General features: G+C 45.4%; 1 protein-coding gene and 2 long non-coding RNA genes across 7 annotated transcripts in view; 1 reads left to right on the top strand and 2 right to left on the bottom strand.

The window, feature by feature from the left end:
* LOC146401174 (uncharacterized) overlaps positions 1-21,091 on the bottom strand; it is a 1,049,691-nt gene that overhangs the window by 952,231 nt on the left and 76,369 nt on the right. The window lies entirely within an intron of this gene.
* Positions 1-21,091, top strand: part of NEDD9 (neural precursor cell expressed, developmentally down-regulated 9) — a 290,141-nt gene that overhangs the window by 201,678 nt on the left and 67,372 nt on the right. The gene's annotated exons all lie outside the window — the stretch shown is intronic.
* Positions 7,596-8,234, bottom strand: LOC146401175 (uncharacterized). Its single transcript, XR_014809618.1, has 2 exons — positions 8,047-8,234; positions 7,596-7,928 (listed from the first exon to the last, which is right to left on the bottom strand). It is a non-coding gene; the product is annotated as an uncharacterized LOC146401175 (long non-coding RNA).

Raw genomic sequence — 21,091 nt, 5'->3', positions numbered from 1 at the left:
GAATTTTTTCTTTGTTTATCAATAGGGAGTGTTTGTTTATTTTTTATGGCTTACTCTAGATTTGCATCAGAGGAAGTAAAGAGATTATTCTCAGGAAGATCCTTAGGGGAAAAGTCCAGTTGTTTGAGTGGTATCTCAGTATTTAGCCTGGCACAAACCAGTAATAAGTGATCCATTTTGCCCTGATAATCTAAATGTACCCCTGGGAATAAAAACAAACCGAAACAATGATTTTCCCAGTCTTCTTCCCAAAGGTCTCACCCGCTTTCTCAATAGCCTAAGACATCACAGAAGGTCAGAAATTAATTGTGCAAATTTTCCCAGCGTCAAGAATGCCCCATGACCTAATCAAACAGAGGGCAGGACAGAATTATAGGGGCGGAGGTTCCAGAAGGTCTGTCCTGCACTGCTGTCACTAAGTCCCCCCTGCCTCACTCCTAGACCAAAACCTTCATCAGATCCCCAGTTTGTAGTGAATGGGCTAGATTCACTGAATACAGTTAAATTCAGACACTTGGGCTTGCATTAAATAATGTAAAACTAGAAGAGGGAGTTCCCGTCGTGGCACAGTGGAAACGAGTCCGACGAGGAACCATGAGATTTCAGGTTCGATCCCTGGCCTCACTCATTGGGGTAAGGATCCGGTATTGCTGTGAGCTGGGGTGTAGGCCGCAGATGAGGCTTGGCTCTGGTGTTGAGCTGGCTGTGGCATAGGCCGGCGGTTACAGCTCCGATTAGACTCAGTCTAAACCCCGATTAGACTCCACATGCCTTGGGTGTGGCCCTAAAAAGGACAAAAGGTAAAAAAAATAATAATAATAAAATAAATAAATAAATAAAACTAGAAGAGAATAGCACTTTTGCATGATAAGGAATCTCAGGAATTTGGGCCTTTAAGTTCACAAATTCTAATTTCCGTTTTCAACTTTACTGAAACTTATAAACAAGTAAAATTTCTCTTCCTAATTTCAAGCAGATTTAAATCTCTCTGAAGCTAGATTAAGGAACTAAGATGAAATGAAAATAAATATAAATTTAGCCTTTTTTTCTCAACACTGGAAAATACTCTACCATTATTAAAAGCCAACAACTTCAGCTCGGTCTTATTTTATATATCTGTTCTTTTATTCCTCTTGTGTTGACAAATGAATGCCTTTTATTAGTACAGTGATTTTATTGTTTACCTTGAGTGACAGACATCCAATATGAAAATCTCTACCTTATAGTTTATAAATCAGAAAATAATTCGATGTAAATGAATTGAAGATCTTTTTAAATTTTCTATCTTGTTTCAACAAACAAAAAAGCAGCTACTTCCCTTGTCATGAATTTCCCAGTAAATACGTTCTTCTATTTGTTTCATTTGCCACATGTTTCAGTTAAAAGTCAAGGAAATAGACCTACTAATAAGGGGAGAGCAGCCAGGCAGTTAAGCCACTTGCCTCCTGTTCTCAGATATCACATTCCAGGATTTGCTTCTAGAAGTATTAAATAAATAAGTAAGTAAATTCTTTGTCTCAGAACTAATTAGGCTCTTAGGAACTTACTCAGATCAACAAAATGGGTAAGAGACTGATGTACAACCTGTAGAAATCAGATGAAAAAGAATAGGTAGGAAAGTCAGGCAGAGCCTGAGCTGGGCAGCACCGCACGCGTTGGTACATCTGGAAGGTAGTTAGAGTCTAGGAGCTTCATGCTCTGCTCTGGAATCCCAGAAACTTGCTCTTGTCTATGTCCGAGGGTGACATCAACCAAAATGCAGATGTGGTTAGGATGTGCTTGAGAATGCCTTATCTATTCAAAACACCAGGGCCCAGACTAAGCAGTCGTGTGGGCAGGAGTCTCTCCCTCTGCCCAGGCCATATGGGAAGCTCCATCCTAATCGGGAGCCACTCTGTGGGTTCATCTTGAGAAACCATTTCCCGTAAGAAACAGAATGCTAGCCTTTCAAGTGATCCTACCCGAAACCTTACAGAGGAAACCAGCTAATTACTAGAAGGGGACACTGGGCAGGTGTATTGTCAGCTCAGGAGATGTTCATCAAATTTTTCAAAGCTTAGGCCAAATATCTCTCCAAACCTGAAATCAGTCTGTGTCCCCTAATTTTGTACATATTCCTGAAACCTGATTTGGCCACCCGCATACACTGCTCTGAAAAAGGGGTGTCCCAAACAGTAGAGGAGTCATTGAGAAGGAGTAAATGCGTGGTACATTAGTAAATTGACATATTCGCTCACTTCCTGAGTAAGTGGGAGCTCCTGAAAGGTGCCCTGGAGTAACTGGGAAGTTGGAGATAGAAGATTTCCATTTGCGAGTTGAGCTGTGAGATCCGTATATAGACTACTTCAAAGTGTGCTTATTTCTGGGTCCTCCAGAGACTCGCACAAAGAGTTCAAAGGTGCCATATCAGATTGCCTTTCTCCCAAGCTGCCAGGCGAGGAGCTAGAATGGGGGTGAGGCTCTGACTGCCTGATCCCGGGGCAAGTGCATCAGCCGGGTGAGACCACATGCCAGGGCCGAGGGAGGGCATGAGGTGACTGTTCTACCTCCTGCCCTGATTTCCTTGTACCCTGATACAAAACCAGATAACAAAAATGGGCTGCCTGTGAAAATGGTTCATAAACATACAGTGCTAGTCAAATGTAATATAAATACCAGAATTCTTTATTATTGATAATATAAAATACCTGAGGTTCCAAATATTATAAATGCTTTATTTCTTTAGTGTTAAACTAACATTTCCTGGAGGGACAGTAAGGCCATAGAGGACAGTGATACATGAATCCAAAATAAGGGTAAAATCAGGAAAGTTGATCCTTTAGAAAATCTAGTGACAATCAGGAGTTCCCATTGTGGCCTGGTGGTGATGAACTGACTAGTGTCCGTGAGGATCAGTGTTCGATCCCTGGCCTCGCTCAGTGGGTTAGTCTTGAGCTGTGGTGAAGGTCACAGACGCGGCTCAGATCCCATGTGGCTGTGGCTGTGGCACAGGCCAGCAGCCTTAGCTCTGATTTGACCCCTAGCCTGGGAACTTCCGTATGCCGCAGGTGTGGCCCTAAAAAGCACACACACACACACACAATGTAATTGAAAATCAACACAAAATGCAGATTTTCCCATGACCAGGAATAACCGTCTTGGAGGGGCTGTGTCAGTGCAAAGGGAGTCTTAGGAAATGCATAAGTCCCTTCGAGGAAGTATCGTTTTGCAATTATATTGCAAGTTGCATGGGGAAGGGCTTGTCTGCAAAAGACTGGTAGAGTCTAGGTAAAGGGAGAATGTGTCCACGTCCAGGCATGGGGGAGGGAGGCACTGAGCCCTAAGGATTTGTCTTCTGCTTCTTCTCTGAAATATGCTTGGAGGACACCATCCTAGTGGTTTTCAAACTTTCCAGGGGAGGAGAAAACTTTCAGGGGAGGAAGGGCTTTATTTTAGATCTAAGAAGGCTCTAAGATGCTCCCACATGGAATACGTAACTTGTTCCTAAAAATAGTATGCAAAATTTCCCAACCTTAGACTTGCTGAGGCCTGGCTACTGTGGTCGGTCAAAGGCATTGCATTGTAGGGAGACGCCTCTGGGGTCAATCAGTTCCTTTTTTACAGTTTTCTACTTAAATTCAATCTGTTTTTATGGCATATGCTTAGAAATAAACCTCATTATAAGCCTTAGATATACTATTCCAACATAATTACTTTATGGAAAAATTGAAGGAAGACAATTCTTCTCCCCCAGATAAGATCCATATCTCAATAGACATGATAATAGCTTCATGTCTTTTCTTTTCATATCAGCTCATTAGCACTACATCAACACACACCCCTACACTCTGTCCCCTTAGGATCTCTGTTGTGAGTTAATAATATTTGCAGCATATTTAGCTGAAAGTCAATCCCTCTAATAGCTCTGGATGCTTAGCTGGCTCTCGGGTACCAAAAGATTCTCTGCTACTATGAATCCAGTTCTACATGTCTTCACACATATGCATCAGAGTCAACTCAAAGTACAAGTCTTAAGCCATTGCAAAAAAGATGTTTGGGAACTACACTCCTGCAGCCAAGGAAGGGGTAGCTTTTTATTTTAGCAGAGACGTCTGACCTCATCAAAGCTTCAGACCAAGAATTTAGCTCACCAGTTCATCTGGCATCTAATAAGCCCAAAAGTCATTTGTTCTTGGTATGATAAAGTCAGATGGCATGTCACAAGCCATTTCCAGTCTAGTTTTCTTGAAAAGGCACATTTGTAGGAAGCACTGCCAGAGACATGGTTGTGCCTGAAATAAAATAATTGACATCAAGGGATACTGACTTCAGAAAGAGCTGCTGAAAGCAGCAGCCAGAGATGCTGAGATTTTCTTGCGAGGGCTATTTGTAATCATAAGCCAGACAGGTAATTCCAGCCTGTTCAGATTTTCTTTGGCTTGGGAGCTGCAAAGACTGTTGGACTGAGAGCAAAATCTCTGCCCTACTGAAGCCATCTCTGCTCCCATCTGTTGATGCTTTGCTCCTGATTCATGGCAATGGACGGTCCTTACACGTGGTCCATTCACAGTGATGGATGGTGAGGGGATGAGTGAGGAGAGGGTCGTGTAGTCCCCATGTGCTTCTCTACCAAGACAGGTCCAGTCTTCCTGCATTAGCTTCCCTCTTAATGCAACTGTTCCAGACCATCAGTTGGTTTCACAGAGACTTCAGATAGCCTGGCTGGGCTTGAAGGGTTGAGACCAGAGACCAGCTCAGTCAAGGGACCACTGGAAACGACATCTGCCCTTGATTAGACTTAGACCACCGATTCCAACAGCAATTGGTCATCCCTGAGTGACGAGCGAATCAATACTGTAGGTGAAGACTAATTAAAAACCAATAAAAAGCAGAAAATGTGTTTTCAATAAACATATTTGGCTAAAGTCCCTATTGGCCAGAAAGAATAAACTCAGCTTCTTTTCTCTCTCCAAAATAGGATCCTCTGCCTCTGGACTCACTCTTGTGAGTGAGTTAATTGTCTCTATAATGATTTATTTTCCAAGACTTTAGGGCAGGGTTTCTCAGCACTGGCACTATTAACATTTGGGGCCAGATAATTCTTTGTTGTGGAGCTGAGCCTAGGTTTAATATGTTTGTGGCTTCCTTGGACCCCACCCACTCGATGCCAGTAGCACTTTCTCCACCCTAGTTGTGACAATTAAAAATGTTTCCTTTTGGAATTTCCCATTGTGGCTTAGTGGGTTATGAACCCAGCTAGGGATCCATGAGGATGCTGGTTCATTCTGTGGCTGTGGTGCAGGCTGGCAGCTGCAGTTCTGATTTGACCCCCAGCCTGGGAACTTCCACATGCTGCATGTGTGGCCCTAGAAAGGAAAAAAATGTTTCCGTTGTGGCTCAGTGGATTAAGGATCTGGTGTTGCCAGTGCCGTGGCTCTGGTTACCACTGTGATGTGGGTTCAGTCCCTGGCCTAGAACCTCCACGAGCCACCAGTGCAGCCAAAAAAAAAAAAAAAAAAAAAATGTCCAAATGTCCCATGGAGGGGAGTGTGCAAAATCACCCCCACTGATTTTCTGAGAACCAGTGGTCTTGGCCATTATCTAATAAACACATTTCTTCTTTACCAGTGACATTTCACCAACGCCTCACTCCCAAGCCCTGCAAAAGAGCTTCCTCTTATTCTATAAAAAAGATGACCAGCTTTAGTTTATACCACTTTCGCATCGAGATTACTGGTCATAAGGGCAATACATGAATTGAGTCAATTTCTATTCCAGGATAGAGTTCTTAGAGAGACGTGTTTCCATCCACACATCCTAGAAAACTAAAATCAGAAACATTAAGTGCAGAGTTGTTGAAAGGATGGGTTAACGCCCAATAAATACTCTTGAAAAATTCAAATGATAGAGAAACCTTTTTTAAATGACATGTAAAAATCACCTCAAATCTCACCATGCAGAAATCGCCGTGTCTGGTATTCGGCAAGCATTCTTGCAGGCACGCTCCATGAACACAGACGGGTATAAAGCCTGATTGTGTATAAAAGATACTCCGCAAAATAGCTCAGGGTTAATTATCCCACGATCTGACATTGAAATTTATGAAAATGACATTATGCCCATGCAGTTCTAAATGAAAAGAATTATATTTGATGTTCAGATGAGGAAGGAACTGAAAAACTGAAGAAACTGATGAATTTCAAATAAATCGCTCTTCGCCACTAGAGAGACTCATTCTTAAAATGCTCCCTAAATTAAGAAAATGTTTACGCAGGTTTTTAAGAGCTGAAGCTATTTTTAGACTGTCTCTTTCAGCATTAACTGGTATCTACTGACTGCCTAACTGGAAAAATGAGGAGTTAGCTTAAATTTTCTCCCACCCCGTTCCTCCCATTCCCACTTTGATTAGTAACGATATTTACATGTGACCATTGAGTTCTCCTCCTTCGCCGTACTTCCTGCAGTTGTTCGCTCTCACTTCCATTTTAAATAAATCCACAGCCTCTCTGTTCCTGAATTCTTTATTTTTGATGCTTTTTGTTTGTTTGTTTTCTTATTTGGATGCATTGGTTTTCAAGACAGTTTTATTTGCAAAAAGAATCCATTGAAGCTCTATTGATGGTGGCCGTCGGCTGCTTTCCTACCCCAAGGACAGCTTCGCAGGAGATGCAGTTCTTGAGTGAGTGACCGTTTCTTGCCCTCGAGCTTCATAGACGCCACTCCAGGATCATTGCTGGAGTTGATGGCCAGTTCCCAATAGCCACGACCTCTGAGCCTGCGGGATCCTGGGGGCTGCGTCTCCACAGGGCTCCCTGGTTCTCCTCCCAGAGGCATCCCTCAGCCTGCTCTAGTCACCTCTTGACCTTCGGAACGTGGAAGTGGTAGACTACTAGCTCGGGGCGAGTCTCCTCTGGCCTCTCTACCCTGTGCCAGACACAGACTCCCTCTTCCTCTCTCACAAGGACAGGAGCCAACCCTCCTTCCTCTCCCCCTGCCTGCCTTCCACATGCAGGGAACTCCCTTCTTCCCACTCTCTTCCCATTGGGTCTAGAACTCACGAAGCCACGGTTTCCTCCCCTTTCCCTGAATAAACCACCCTTTCTTTCTCCTCCCGTCTTCTTTCTGCTCAATCTTCCCCCTTAAGATCTGCAGTTGAACTCCACCCTGTGCACATCTAGTCATTACAGCTATGCTAGTGTTCTAGTGGGTACCAGAGAGGTCCCCTTACATCCTCTTCATGTCCCCACTCATTCCAAAAGTGTACTCATGAAATACCCAAGCATGAATTACTCCATGACTCCATGATGACATTCCGGTGTTAAGTACTCATCTATCCTTTGAGGCAGGTAAATCTCCAACTTCTTTAGGCATCACTCAATTTATTCTCACCTACTCTTTCCCCCTTGAATTTTGACTGCATTTTTAATCTTAGCACATGAAAAGTTCAGACTGTACGAATAGTTATCTTTTTAGATTGTACCAAAAGCATCTCAAAACAGAATACCCTTCCCACATAGGTATTCAGTAAATATTTTTTGATAAAAGGAATGCCTTGAGAATTCTATTAACATGCTCCAGGGCCCAGGGAAAAAAGAATGCAGAAGGAAATAGCAAGATACGTGAAACCTCAGGATACAAACTTTAATAATAATAATAATTGATGGAGTACTTCCCATGTACATGGCACCTGCTCTAAGTTGTTTACAGAAGTAGATCTTGTTCCATCTTTACAACGACCCTAGGAGAAAGGCGCTGTTAGCGACCTTGTTGTGAAAACCAGGAATTTGAGACACAGAGGAGTTAAGGCATTTGCCCACGACACACAGCTCGTAAGCAGGAAAGTCAGAACCTGAACGCAGGAAGACTAGGGATGCTCCACATGGATTGTTACACAGGAAACGGACTGTCCTCCTCTTGACTTAGGTTCGCGAAGATACAGGCGTCACGAGCTGTGAATTAAAACCTTGGTTAGGATGCACGAACTTCTTTGGGTGAAAGTGAGGGAGCTCCGTCCCCAAGGAGTTACAAGTGCCCTGTGTAAATGTCCCAGACAAAAATGACACCTACCCATGGGTGACCTTAACACACACTCTTCCATTCCAACCAAACAATGACCTCATGGTGGCGAAGGCCAGGAATGTGAGCCGAGGAGCAGAAAATAACAGCCTGCTTTCGCTTTCCAAGCACAGCACAGCCAGCCCGAGACGCCCCTCCTTGCCGTGCACTCTCCAGCTCAAGAGGGCCATCCATGTGCCAGACAGATTAAACACTGGGGGAATTTGATACGATCACTCCTGGGAGGGGTTTTTTTCCACTACTCTCTAATCCAATGAAGCCCGGGCTGGCAAAGGCAGTTGAACTGAGAGGCTGACTAAATATGCGACGTCTTTGGAGGTTAGAATACAGTCTGTCTACATGGGGAAGGCATTTTGCCTTCAGTCTGTCTGGATTTCTAATATCGACGGCAGACTATTAATTGTGCAGCCCAGACTCTTGAACTTCTTTGAACTGTTTTACATTTAATCAGAATTGCCACCCTCCCCTCGCCCTCCCCCTCCAGCCTCCACCCCCTGTCCCAAAGCTACAAAATCCTCCCTGGTTATTTGGTTTAAATGATTTTAAACATTTAAACAAAGGTTTACCTGTAATATATACCCAACATGGAACATATCCTTAATAGCTTTGAAATGGACTCAAAACAAAACCAAAAATGCGGAGTTCCCATCGTGGCTCAGTGGTTAACGAATCCAACCAGGAACCATGAGGTTGTGGGTTCAATCCCCGGCCTTGCTCAGTGGGTTAAGGATCTGACGTTGCTGTGGCTCTGGCATAGGCCGGCGGCTACAGCTCCAATTCGACCCCTAGCCTGGGAATCTCCATATGCCATGGGTGCAGTCCTAAAAAGACAAAAGACAAAAAAAAAAAAAATTAAAATCAAAACCAAAAATGCAATTGCTATGCATATCGTGAAATCATGAGAATTAAAAATGAGCCACGGATATGGAGTCTATTTCCTTTAGATTTCCTATTAACACATTGGCTATCCTAGATTTCACAGAAATACCATGAGGAAAAAAATGGAATAATTTTTCTATGGGACCATTCCAATCTAATTTTATTAGGTGAGAATGTGGCCCAGAGTTTACACTTTAATGTAGGATTCTGTGTGTCAAAATGTCACCTGATTTTATTTATGACTTTCCCGCGAAGCAGATGCCATGATTTACAAAACCACACCCACGCGCCATCCGGGAACGTCCCGCTCCCTGGTCTTCCACCAACAACATAGTTTCCATGTATTTGCTGGGCTTCCACTTCTTTTATTCTTTCAATAAATCTGTATTGTGTTTAACCCAGAGTTTTCTATTTCAGTTTTCCGGGCTCTGTGGATGGAAATGCTTTTCTCTAGGAACCTTATCCAGGGAGAACAATTGAAGCCAAATTGGAAATGTGGAGTGGTATGAGGGTTCCAGAATCGTCAAGATTCCCCATTCCAACCACATATAAATTCCTAAACCCGCTTCAAGCAGAGGATCTGGGAAGTGAACAAAGTCTCTGTGCTGCTGCTTCTACACTCCAAAGGGCAGGTTGCATGTTTGCGCCTTAGAACAGGGAGGAGATCAAGATCCATGCACTCTCGCTTTCGATTGCATAATCTGGGAGGGGGGAAGAAAAAGAGCAAACATTTACCCAGGCCAGAAAAATGTTGTCACAAACCTGTCACCAAAAGAGCCACCAGAATTTTTCAAGGTGCAGAAAAAAGTCAATCTTTAAAGTCAACCCCTTTGGTGCTTTCTTTTTGAAAGTTACTTGTTCATTTCCTCCTGCCCTTTTCTGCCATCTGAAAACCACAGCTTCTGCATCAGCAGCTCACCCAAAGAGAACCTGGGCCAGGGTGGGGTGCAAGACAAAAGGCCTCATCACACGCCAGCTCTCTGCAAATCTGAGCACACGTGCAATACCAAACTTCCACACTGGGGACTACGCCAGCATACTTAGGGCTTTTGGTTTGTCTGTTTCTTTAGAAGATAAGGCTTCAAAGTCAGAGGAAGTTGAGGAAGGTGGGAGGTGGTTAGGATGGAGGTCTCTTCCAAGGACTCAGATCCAAATTTGACATCCTCAGAGTAGGGCAGGTCTCTAACCTGTCCCAGCAATGACCGTACTGTCGCCTGCAAACTGCACCCGGGCCAGTGTGACTTTTCACCACCCAGACTTCATCCATTGGGGGTTTTAATGGAGCAAAAATAAGGGGAAAAGAGAAAATGAGGTCAAAACAAGGTGTAAATTATCCCCAGCCACCATATATCCTGAACTTTCCATCACCTGTGTTCCTGTAATTTCTCTGATTGTTCACGTAAGGGTGGTCATGCTTGCCAGGTAGTGAGTCTCAGTTTTTAATTAGGAAAATTAAAATTGTAGATGAGGCACAGTTTATAAAAAATAGGATACAGTTTAACTGCTCCTTGAGGGCAATGATTGTGATATAGTTATCTTCAGATTTCTAAGGCCTTATGTAACACACAACAAAGAGGACTCTGTATGAATGAATAAACTGGAAAATGAATAAGCTGGAGTTCCCATCGTGGCGCAGCGGAAACGAATCCAACTAGGAACCATGAGGTTTTGGGTTCGATCCCTGGCCTCTCTCAGTGGGTCGAGGATCCAGCGTTGCTGTGAGCTGTGGTGTAGATCGCAGACATGGCTCAGATCCTGTGTTGCTGTGGCTCTGGCGTAGGCCAGCAGCAACAGCTCCGATTCAACCCCTGGCCTGGGAACCTCCTATGGAGGCCCTAAAAAAGACACACACACACACACACACACACACACACAAAAAAAAAAAAAAAAAAGAGAGAGAGAGAGAAAAGAAAAATGAATAAGCTGACAAAAATCAAAATACGTGTGTGTGTGTGTGTGTGTGTGTGTGTGTGTGTGTGTGTTTGCTTTAAAGGGGCAATGGCTGAACTCCTAACATCACACCATTCAGTCAGCCATCTGACCCGATCTCATAGTTTTGATCTTACCAGTGTGGTTCTCAATATCTTTATTCTAGATGTAAAAAAGGCTGTTTAATGATATTACTGTCTGGTCAATCTATCTTAAAACAATATCTACCTCTATTATTTGGAGAATCAGCAACTGTGCTGATTATTCCTAAAGATCTAACTCCAGGGCGGGAAGGGAATGTTTCAGATGACTCAGGTCTGTGTATCGTTTTTGTGGGGTGTCAATTTTTTTTTTTTTTGCTTTGAATAAGAGCATCCAAACAAAACTCCATTGTATAAACAGTTTTACCAATAATAACGCATGACTAGAACTTCAAGGTTAAATAATTATACATATGCATAAAATTGTTCATGGGAGCACTCCTTTGTAATGCTGCTGGCGGGGGAAGACTAATTCTCATCTTTAAAACCCACCTTTCGGAGTTCCCATCGTGGCGCAGTGGTTAACGAATCCGACTAGGAACCATGAGGTTTCGGGTTCGGTCCCTGCCCTTGCTCAGTGGGTTAACGATCCGGCGTTGCCGTGAGCTGTGGTGTAGGTTGCAGACGCGGCTCGGATCCTGCGTTGCTGTGGCTCTGGCGTGGGCCAGTGGCTACAGCTCCGATTCGACCCCTAGCCTGGGAACCTCCATATGCCGCGGGAGCGGCCCAAAGAAATAGCAAAAAGACAAAAAAAAAAAAAAAAAAAAAAAAAAAAAGAAGTAAAACCCACCTTTCTTAGGGTCCTGCTCTTTTCAAGGATAGGACCACAGGCTTAATTTATAGAAACCTAAACAGTGATTTTGCCTTTGACAAAACTGAGGATCCGCCATTTCTGGCCCTTTCAAGTTGGCCTTTGGGAGGGACAGGTCTCTAAGCAATGGTTAACTGGACAGTGTTTCTGAGTCATCAGGTTCCAGGCGGAGAAGGCCTTCCGGGAGCACCTTTGCTGGCAGAAACAGCCCTCCCTGCGAGGCTGTGAGAGCCGAGGCAGTGGGAGGGGCTGCATCCCCCCAGAGGGTCTTATTTTGTAAGCCCTCTCAGCCTGCCCTGGGGGTCGCCAGGTGAGGAGAGGAGGGGACATCCACCTGGTATAGCACAAAGGCCAAGCAAGTTTCCCTTCTGACCCCGAGGCCGTGTCCGGGTCCCGCAGGTGACATGCCCAGAGCTGGGTCGTGTTTCTTCTTTTACATCCAGGATAGAGAGACAGAGAACCATCCGTGTTTCCTGCACAAAGAGACTCCCCTGGACCCCCAAGAAAAAGAGCAGGAGCCCCAAGTGCCCACAGAGAGAGATGATGTGTGCCTTTTCTGGTTTCACATTGTAGCTCTTCCAGCTCCTCTTACGACAGAAATAACATCTGCAATGCCAGAAGCCTATGGAGTGATAAATAACCTTTCCCCCAGACGTGCGCCAGCTTTTCTCGCTTTGAGACCTCGCTTTTCAGCCCTGAAAAGTTTATGACGTTGTGCCCTCCCCGCCCCTGCCCCACCGCCGCTCCTGGGTAGACATCACTCCTCCGGAGGGTGTAATAACCTCGCTGGGCCTCACGCTCGCTCTGGGAGGCAAGTGTGAACACAGCCACCCATGGGCTTTCACGCCTTGCATGGCTTCAGCTGCTTCAGAACCTGTGACCTTCCGTCCACATTCCAGGGGAAGAGCACAGATGGCAAACCGGCTTTCAAAGCAGGTCAAAGAGCAGAAATGCTGCTTCAGACCCATACGCGAGTGACCCCAAACTTAAATGTAAAAAACGCACCGAAACCCACAAAACCACTTCCCTTCAAATTCTTAATAGCAAACATGTTAGATCATTAAGTAAGCAAAGTTCAGAGAAGAGCATTCACACCTTTTAGAACAGAACCCCTCTGGGCGCTGGGCCCCAGCTCTCACATTGTCCTCCTGCGAGGAAAACGCTGATGTGCAAGCAGCAGGGGCCAGACCAACCCCCCGAGCCGCCCTGGCGGGCACATACCAGCCTCAGAGCACTTCATAGCTGAATGCTCAGAGTCTTGTAAAAATGTAGCTCTACTAGGGAATTGTGTACAAGATGCTGTGAGGAAAAGTGCTACAGAAGGGCCACCTGTTACATTGTTGTAAGAGAGCCCCTTCCCCCTGGCCTTTGCCTCTCAGAATCTGCCAACCCTGTTGCAGATTTGCGGCTGTTATCAGCTGCTCATATCTTGGTGGGAATGAAGATGTGAGAGCCAGTTTTTAAGGCAACAGATGGTTATAAGGCACTTGTCTGTGAGCAAAGGGCTATTCACTAGGACAGGAGACAAGGAATAAGGCTTTATCCTCCTCAGTTAAAACTTGCACCCACAAAGCATCAACACTGCGCCATCCGCTCTCCGGGCTGCTGAAAAGGCAGAAGTGAAAAGCTTCAGTTTTCATTCTGTTCAGAGTTTTGCCTAAGACTCTCTCTTCTGCCGGCGTGGAATTTGACCTTGCACAATCTCCTAGTGCTTCCAGGCAGACTGCAGGAGCAAGAGGAGCCAAGAAAGTAGAAGTTAGGACACGAGGGATGGGTAAGGAGCAGTGTGCACAGGGGGACAGTGACAGAAGGAACGTTCAGAAAGAATGGTCTGGTTTGGGGGCGGTGGAGACAGACCCAGACTAGGAGTCCAGAGACTCCAGGGCCAGTTGTGTGTCATCTCCATGGAGTTGTGGGCTCTCGGGAGCATCCTTTTCTCTGCAGGTCCTTGTTTTCCCATGCACTGCATGAGGAGGGCAGACCACACCACAGGTGCTCAACCAGGGGCCATTTCGCCCCCGCCAGGGGAGATTCATCAGTGTCTATGGACATTTTTGGGGCGAGTTCCCTGGTGGTCTCGAGGTTAGGACTTGGTGCTTGCACCACTATAGCCCAGGTTCAGTCTCTGGTCTGGGAGCTTATTGATATCCCACATTACATCGCATCCAAAAAAAAAAAAAAAAGAAGAAAAAAAAAAAGCCTAGATAGAGGGGTGCTTCTGTCATCCAATACGCAGAGGCCAGGAAGGCTGCTCGACATCCTGCAGCGTACATAACACCCCTACAACAAGTTCTCCAGCCCAAGACGTCAGCAGCGGCAATGGTGAAAAAGTCTGGGCTGCCCCATTTGAAGAGTCTGTTAAGAGCCATGTGGCTGATGTTCCCCCCAAAGAGGATTGGTCTGGATCCAGGAGTTCAGCAACCATACTTTGCATTTTTCTCAGGGCCTGAGGGCCGACATGACCCATTATGCTTAGAAATTTTGCCTTGGTTCCTGGCATTCACGAGCATGTGTCCAACATACTCAGAAGCTGACCACTGCTGCTCCAAGGGAGGCTTGGCCCACAGCAAAGTTGGAAGGTGCGTGAAAGTAGACCAGTCAGCAAATACACCACCTGTGTGGGGGCTGCTCTGAGTCTGCACATCATATAATGTCACCTAAATCAATTCATACTTGTTGATCCTAAAGTCTCCTGCAAGGGCCCTTTTGAATCCACAGAATTTGTAGCAAGTATGTATAAGAATGGAATGTCAAAGAACACTATCAAAGAGCTGCCACCTACCCTTCTTGGCAGTTGTTTGGTGAGTTCTGTCAACAAGAGCAGAGGTGCCGCTATGGTTTTAGAGTGGGCTGGAGAGGTTCCAAGAGCTTGCCAAGACTTTTGGAACCATTCTGCCCTCCTGCCATTGGTACACCTGGCGGGAGAGGAACCAATGGGAGAAGGAGGATGCCAGGCTTCTTTAGGGCCCACAGGAAGACTCCTGTTCCAGCAGCTGGGGCTCTGCCTTGTCAGGTGCTTGGCACCGCGAAGGTGGTCAAACTCCAAGGCCAGTTGGCTTGTAAGTCTGCCTGCATTCCACTGGGCCCCCTGCGGTCTGAACACCCCCTTGCACTCTGTTGAACAGTTAGGAGGCCCCATGCCCTCTCGCCGTCTAGCAACGCTCACACGCAGGGTCTTGTGAAAGTTTTCTCACTTTGCTGCACCATCAAGACCCACATGCTCTGTGGTGTGCTGATTGGAGGCCTCGTGGTGGTTCCCAGATCCCTCTGAAAAGGTAGCAAAAAATCACCAGGAGAGATGGAGATTACAGGTTTCCCTCAACTCCTGCACAAATTACTGACATAGCTTCCTACGTGGTCTCATCCCAACTCTCCGGTTCCCCTCCAGTCTCTTCTCACCAGTGCAGTGATTCGAACTCAAAGCTAAGCTGCACTCTTCCTTAAACACATAACATGGCTCCAGAGGGTTCTGGAGATCAAGGTGGAATTCCTTAACTGATCCCAAAAGGCCTTGCATGAGTCCAACTGCATCCCGCCTCTCCGGCGTATTCCACCACGCTTGCTGTGCTCCACACACACTGGCTTTCTTTCCGTTCTTCGAAGGCTTCCTGCTTGCTGCTACCACAAGGTCTTCGCACATACTCTCTCAATCTGCCTTATGTCCTCTTCCTCCCAGGGCCTCGCCACCACTTGTCACCTGGTTAATTCTATTCTTCCTTCAGAGCTCAACTCAAGCACTGCCTCCCTCACGATAGCCTTGTCCAGCCTCCTTCACTGGCTCATGGCACCATGTGCTTCTTCGTAGCTCTTTACCCAATGGCGGTTTTCCATCGAGTATGCATCGGTGTTCAGTAAGTGGCTCCTGAACAGCCAAGCAAATGAACCTTTCCCTCCTGGGGTGGAATATACTCTTTCTGACCACACAGTCTTATTTCTGTCTCTTTCAAGCTTCCATCCTCTTAGCATGGGAAGCTGCCAGCTTGTATCTCACCCCTGAGAATTTTCCTTTCCTGCCATGCCCAGTTCACCCACTCCTTCCTCTGTCATCTCTTCTCTCATCTCCCAGTATTTCCAGAACTTATGTGTTCTTCTCTACGACCCTGTGACTCTTTACCTGTATCTTTCAATTTAATTTGTTTTAAATTAAATATAAATATTAAACAATGATTAAATATGTACTTTAATTACCATCCGTTGTAGGCATGTTACTCTCCCCCATTGAATTCTCAACTGGAGAAAAGAGACCCCGCCCAGCATACTGTTCTGCAAAGTTGTATGTGGTTAAGAAAGATTTGTTGGTGTTCCTGTCGTGGCTCGGTGGTTAACAAATCTGACTAGGAACCATGAGGTTGCAGGTTCGATCTCTGGCCTTGCTCAGTGAGTTAAGGATCTGGCATTGCCGTGAGCTGTGGTGTAGGTTGCAGACTCGGCTCAGATCCCGCGTTGCTGTGGCTCTGGCGTAGGCCGGCAGCTACAGCTCCGATTAGACCCCTAGCCTGGGAACATCCATGTGCCAAGGGAGCAGCCTTAGAAAAGGCAAAAAGACAAAAAAAAAAAAAAATTTGTTAAACCGAAATGCCACTCATTAAAGCTCTGGTGATAGGAATAATCTCGAGTAGCCACTCTAAGAAAACACTAATACCAGTGGCATTCCACCCACTTGAGCTTCTAAGAGAGGATGCAGAATGCAGATGGGAAGAGGCACTTTCTTCGCAGGGGGAGAGAAAGTAAGTCTATTGTGAGCATCTTCTAGTTAACATGAAGTTCCTGTCATCTTTGGGATTTCTCATCTTGTTCCAGATGGCTGTCAGGGCAGTAACACTCTCTCTCTGCATGTAAGGATGTCTGATTTACCAAATAAAAATACAGACCTCCTAATTAAATTTGAATTTCAGATACCCAAATATTGTCTTGTGTAAATATGTCCCAAATATTTCATGGGATATACTTAGACAAAAAAAAAAATACTCACTGTTTATATGAAATTCAAATGGAATGTAGCCTGTATTTTATCTAACAGTCTTAACCACGGGCTTTTAGCATATGGTTGAAGATGCCATGATATTAACCAGGGCTTCCAAATCCAGCCCCCCCCACACACACACACAGAATGCCAGTGCAAAATGATCACATGAATGTAATTCTTTCTCAGTTCTCACTTGTTTGTCTATAAGGCTGTCACATCACTGCCTGAATTATCACTTTCTTAATGGGTGGAGGCTGGATCTATTTTCTGTTTGTATACAATCTTTAGGGTGATGTTGTCGTCACATGCGTCCTGAAAGCACACCTGTATTGCTACCGATTACATCAGGAAGAAGGAAGGACTTTGTTAATAGTTTTTATAACTATTCCTACGGATTTAGCTATATATTCCAAAATAATACCATTGTTTCCCCTGCATAAAATTATACACGTAAAACAAAAAAGAAAAGCAGAAAACAATTTCGAACATTTTCAATAGGTACCTGAAACTTCAGGATTTAACTCACCATCAGAGGGGAGTTTGTTCCAGGGGATAGAGTTGTGCAGGAAAAAGAAGACGCATATATTCTCCTGCAGTTTTCCTAGCGACACACGGCTTTTCGAGGAGGAGGGAATAAAAGTGAAGAACGAGACAGACTGAGCAAATCGTCCCTTCAGAAATACCGACTGCTCCAGTACGCTTACTCCCCATAACCCCGACGAAGGAGGCCAGATTCCTACAACCGGGGAGGTTTCTTGATTTCATTATATCTTTTCCTCCCTTACAGCCTGCAAGATGAGACTTTTTATTATTAACAAGAATGAAAACCCAGTGTGATTTGACAGGTTGTTGTGAGTTAAGGGACCATGTGCATGTGCGAAGGTGGCAAAAGCAGCGCAGGACCTTACCTTGAGCACCTGTTAGGACTAAAGTTTCCCCACTTTCTTTTGATTATAACCTGATCCTTGTCTGGAGGTTCTTGCAGGAATATGTCCTGGTTTCCTTGGAACTCAGCTGTTTGAAAGAATCTTAGATTCTTAAGACAAACTTAAACACTCTTATGTCCCTACTGTTTCCTCAGAAGTTAATGTTTTGTTCCTAGGCGACCATCAGGAAACATCAGAAACATCCAGCTCAAGTCCAATTTTCCAGAAGAATGATCTCTGTGTTGAAATGGGGCGGGGGGAGCTGCTGCTTATCATCTCTCTCTATTTCTTTTTTTGTAGGGATATGTTAACTCTAAGATATAAAGCCAGTTTACACACAAAAATAAACCATGTATTTGAGAGTCAGAGCTTTCTCTGGGAAAATAGAACTATACCAGGCTAAGAATGAGTTTCTCTCCAATATTCGCTATTCCTGACTTTGCCTTTAAGATAGTCATGCTTTGCATGTGCAAAAGGCTTTATATAATCAAATAGTATAAGTGGCATGGAACAAAGATGTTGATTTCCTAGCAGCTCCTTTCTGATCTCTGCAGTGTTTCTTTGACCTGAAAGGGGGTGTTTCTAGGAGGCCTGGGAAAAGGTCAGCCATAACTTCCAGGGTCTTTAACGCCAACCTGCAGTGAATCATGTTTTACTGTGTGCATCGTGTGTGTGTGTGTGTGTGTGTGTGTGTGTGTGTGTGTGTACTGGGGGAAGGGGTTGGGAGTGTCTGCGTGACTTTGCTAATTATTTTGCTCTCTGAAAGGAAAGGAAGGGCCCACTTGGACCCAGAGAGATTTATATTAGCACAAAGTTTGCTGAGACATTCAAAGCAAGTAGAGATAAATGAGTAACCCTGGAGTGGAGACTCGAAAGCCGGTTCAGATGAATCAATAGGAAGCCTCTGCTCCTTAACTTGATTGGCATCTTCTTAGAGCCTCCAAAGCCCTTTTTTGATTTTTGTATGTGTCTGTATTCAGCTGCCAGTGGGCCAGAAAGTTCACGACTTGCTCGGGCTGGTAGAAAATGAAAATACCGGTGGTTTCTAGAGAGGCTTCTGCTGCCACCACCAAGAGTCCAAAGACAGACTTCAAATGAAGAAGTAGCAGGGGTGAAGCTGCAACACTCAGGAATTGAAGATTAAGTTCTCATTCACATGGTTCATGTGAGGAGAGCAATATACAATCTGTGACTGATAGGAGTCAAATAACATAGCTTCAAACCACCGGGCAGAGCAGAAGCACACGGGCTTGTGTGGAGGTATTTATGTGATGTGAAAGCAGGAGGTGCGGGGAGGATTCTGCCTTCACCCTGCAAAGCATGCACACACACACACACACACATGCACACACACTCAGGCTGAGGGGTGAAGCAGCACAGGATTTCATTTCCAGAGAAATTAAAGACTAGAGCACAAAAGGGCTTCTTTGCAGGAACACCCCCAAAAGAACCATAATCTGAGACTAGGACCAGTTAAACCATACCTATGACCAGTTTTGCTTTCTTTTTCCTTGCAGCGCTGTTCCTAGTCCTCCACGTGGAGTGTCTGTCTCTGAGACTTTCATGGGTCCCTGGGAACAAAGCTGGCAGTGGAAGGGAACTGGATTTGAATGGGGAAAACTGCAGTCAGGCTCGGCTCCCTGGGCAAATCACTTCCACAGAAAATGAGCAGGCTTCAGCTTTTTCCTCCCAAAACCATGGTCCTAATGTGAGTCCTGCCCCCCTTAAAGGGGAGAGAGAACCGTGAGAGCCGATGGCACTTCTGGACATAGCTTCTCCACAAAGAGAGCCGTTGTTTTCCTCTGCGGTGTGGACTTGAGCTCCTTAACTCCCCTGGACTTTCATATCCCTCTCTGTTCAGTACTAAACCTTCTGAGATGTCCCCATCCTAGGTGTCCCATTAAGAGAAGACAAGAGACCCAGAAAGGTGATTTTTAACAAAATAATAACCACCACAACAAAACATCTTTATTGTTCCCTAAAACATTTATCTTCCCTAAACTGTTGGAATGGGGCTAACTATATTAGTTAAATTCGAATTAATGTCTCCATGTCGAGAGACTTAAGATCAAGAGAATGAAATAATAAGCAACCAGTTTTTACGGGGCTTTATTTTTTATAGGATTGCATGTATTCTTTCCATTGTAGGCTTTATTTCTTTAAAACTTAAATTAAACAGCCACTTATCCCCCGCTCCATCATCTCCTTCAGTCTGCTTATAGCAGCAAACTTCTGGAGGCATCTCTACAGGTGGAAAATCCAGGCGCAGTACCTAGAGAAATCAAAATATGGTACATCGACCCACCGTTAAAGATTATAGTAAAAAGTAGTAAGGAATTTGCAGGTGTGTCGTTTTATTCCCCAATCTCGTCAGAAGAACCATTTTCTTGTAGTTAACCAGGGGATTCTGCCTGGGGCCTTGTTAAATTGATTTGCAAATAAGAACTTTGAAATCTGTCAGGACCGTGAAGTGTAAAGGAGCTCCGGTGCTCACAGGAATGGGAGGGGATCCGCTGTGCCCACTTCTGGAATCTCAGAGCCGAGGGCTCAATGGCTTCCCCAGCACCCTTATCCCAAGGGAGCAATCATAGTCAAGCTCAAAGACCATCTGGACTCAGCTAACTGGTCTCTCTGGGATCTGGGATGGAAGGTCCCCCCACTGGGTGGGTGTCAGCATGCAGGGAGGGGACACTGGAGCACCCTGTCACAGGACTGTCAGCTAAAACCTGGGTAAGTTCGAAGTGTGGTCCTGGGCAACAACAGCCTCTCTCCTCTTCAGTGGTTAAGGACGCCCAAGGATGCTTTCCCTTCCCCTTCCTTAATGATGCTGAGGAAAAGGAGAGATGCTGGAAGCCACCCCACGGAGGAGACTAATGGAGGGTGACATGTGGGGATTCCAGCAAGGCTAGCATACAATTGTCTCATTTTCATGGTGTGTCAAATTGAATTGAGGCTTTGGCTACTATGCTTGTCATGGGGCTCTGACTCATTCAGAGCCAGCGTTTCACAGAATTGCGTGACTTTACACCATCTTTGACCTCGAAGGACAATGGCCAGTTGGGAGAAAGAGCAGCAAGGGCTCTTTGCCCTCCTAGTCCCAGCTTTTCCCACCCTCCCAATCTCCGAGCACAAGCTGGGTGGATGTTTGGCTCTGTCTTGGCCACGTCCATCCGTTAGCACATGTCTTCATGTGGAGTGACAGAAAGAGGGAGGCCTCATGGCCCAGACCCCTCTGTGGGTTGCAGAAAGCTAGGAAAGACATGGTGCTGGCAACAGCCTCTCAGAGGCCCTTGACTGCGGCTGCTACACGGGAGGGCAGACCAGCGGCAGGGGCTAGAAGGAAGGCCACGCCCCCAGCCAGAGCATAACCTCCCAGCAGGGGAGGAAAATGCAGTATATAACCTACCAACCCAGTAGGAGTATCTGCCATGAGCAGAGGGGCTATCCTGACAGGCAAACAACCTGATGTGCACACATTCAGCAA

Source organism: Sus scrofa, chromosome 7 (assembly GCF_054392235.1).
Source record: "Sus scrofa isolate SSC_HxYL_T2T_F1_AM1 chromosome 7, Sscrofa_HxYL_maternal_Yorkshire_Landrace_v2.0, whole genome shotgun sequence".
In the NCBI taxonomy this organism is placed as follows: domain Eukaryota; kingdom Metazoa; phylum Chordata; class Mammalia; order Artiodactyla; family Suidae; genus Sus; species Sus scrofa.
This window is presented reverse-complemented; position numbering and strand designations above follow the sequence as displayed.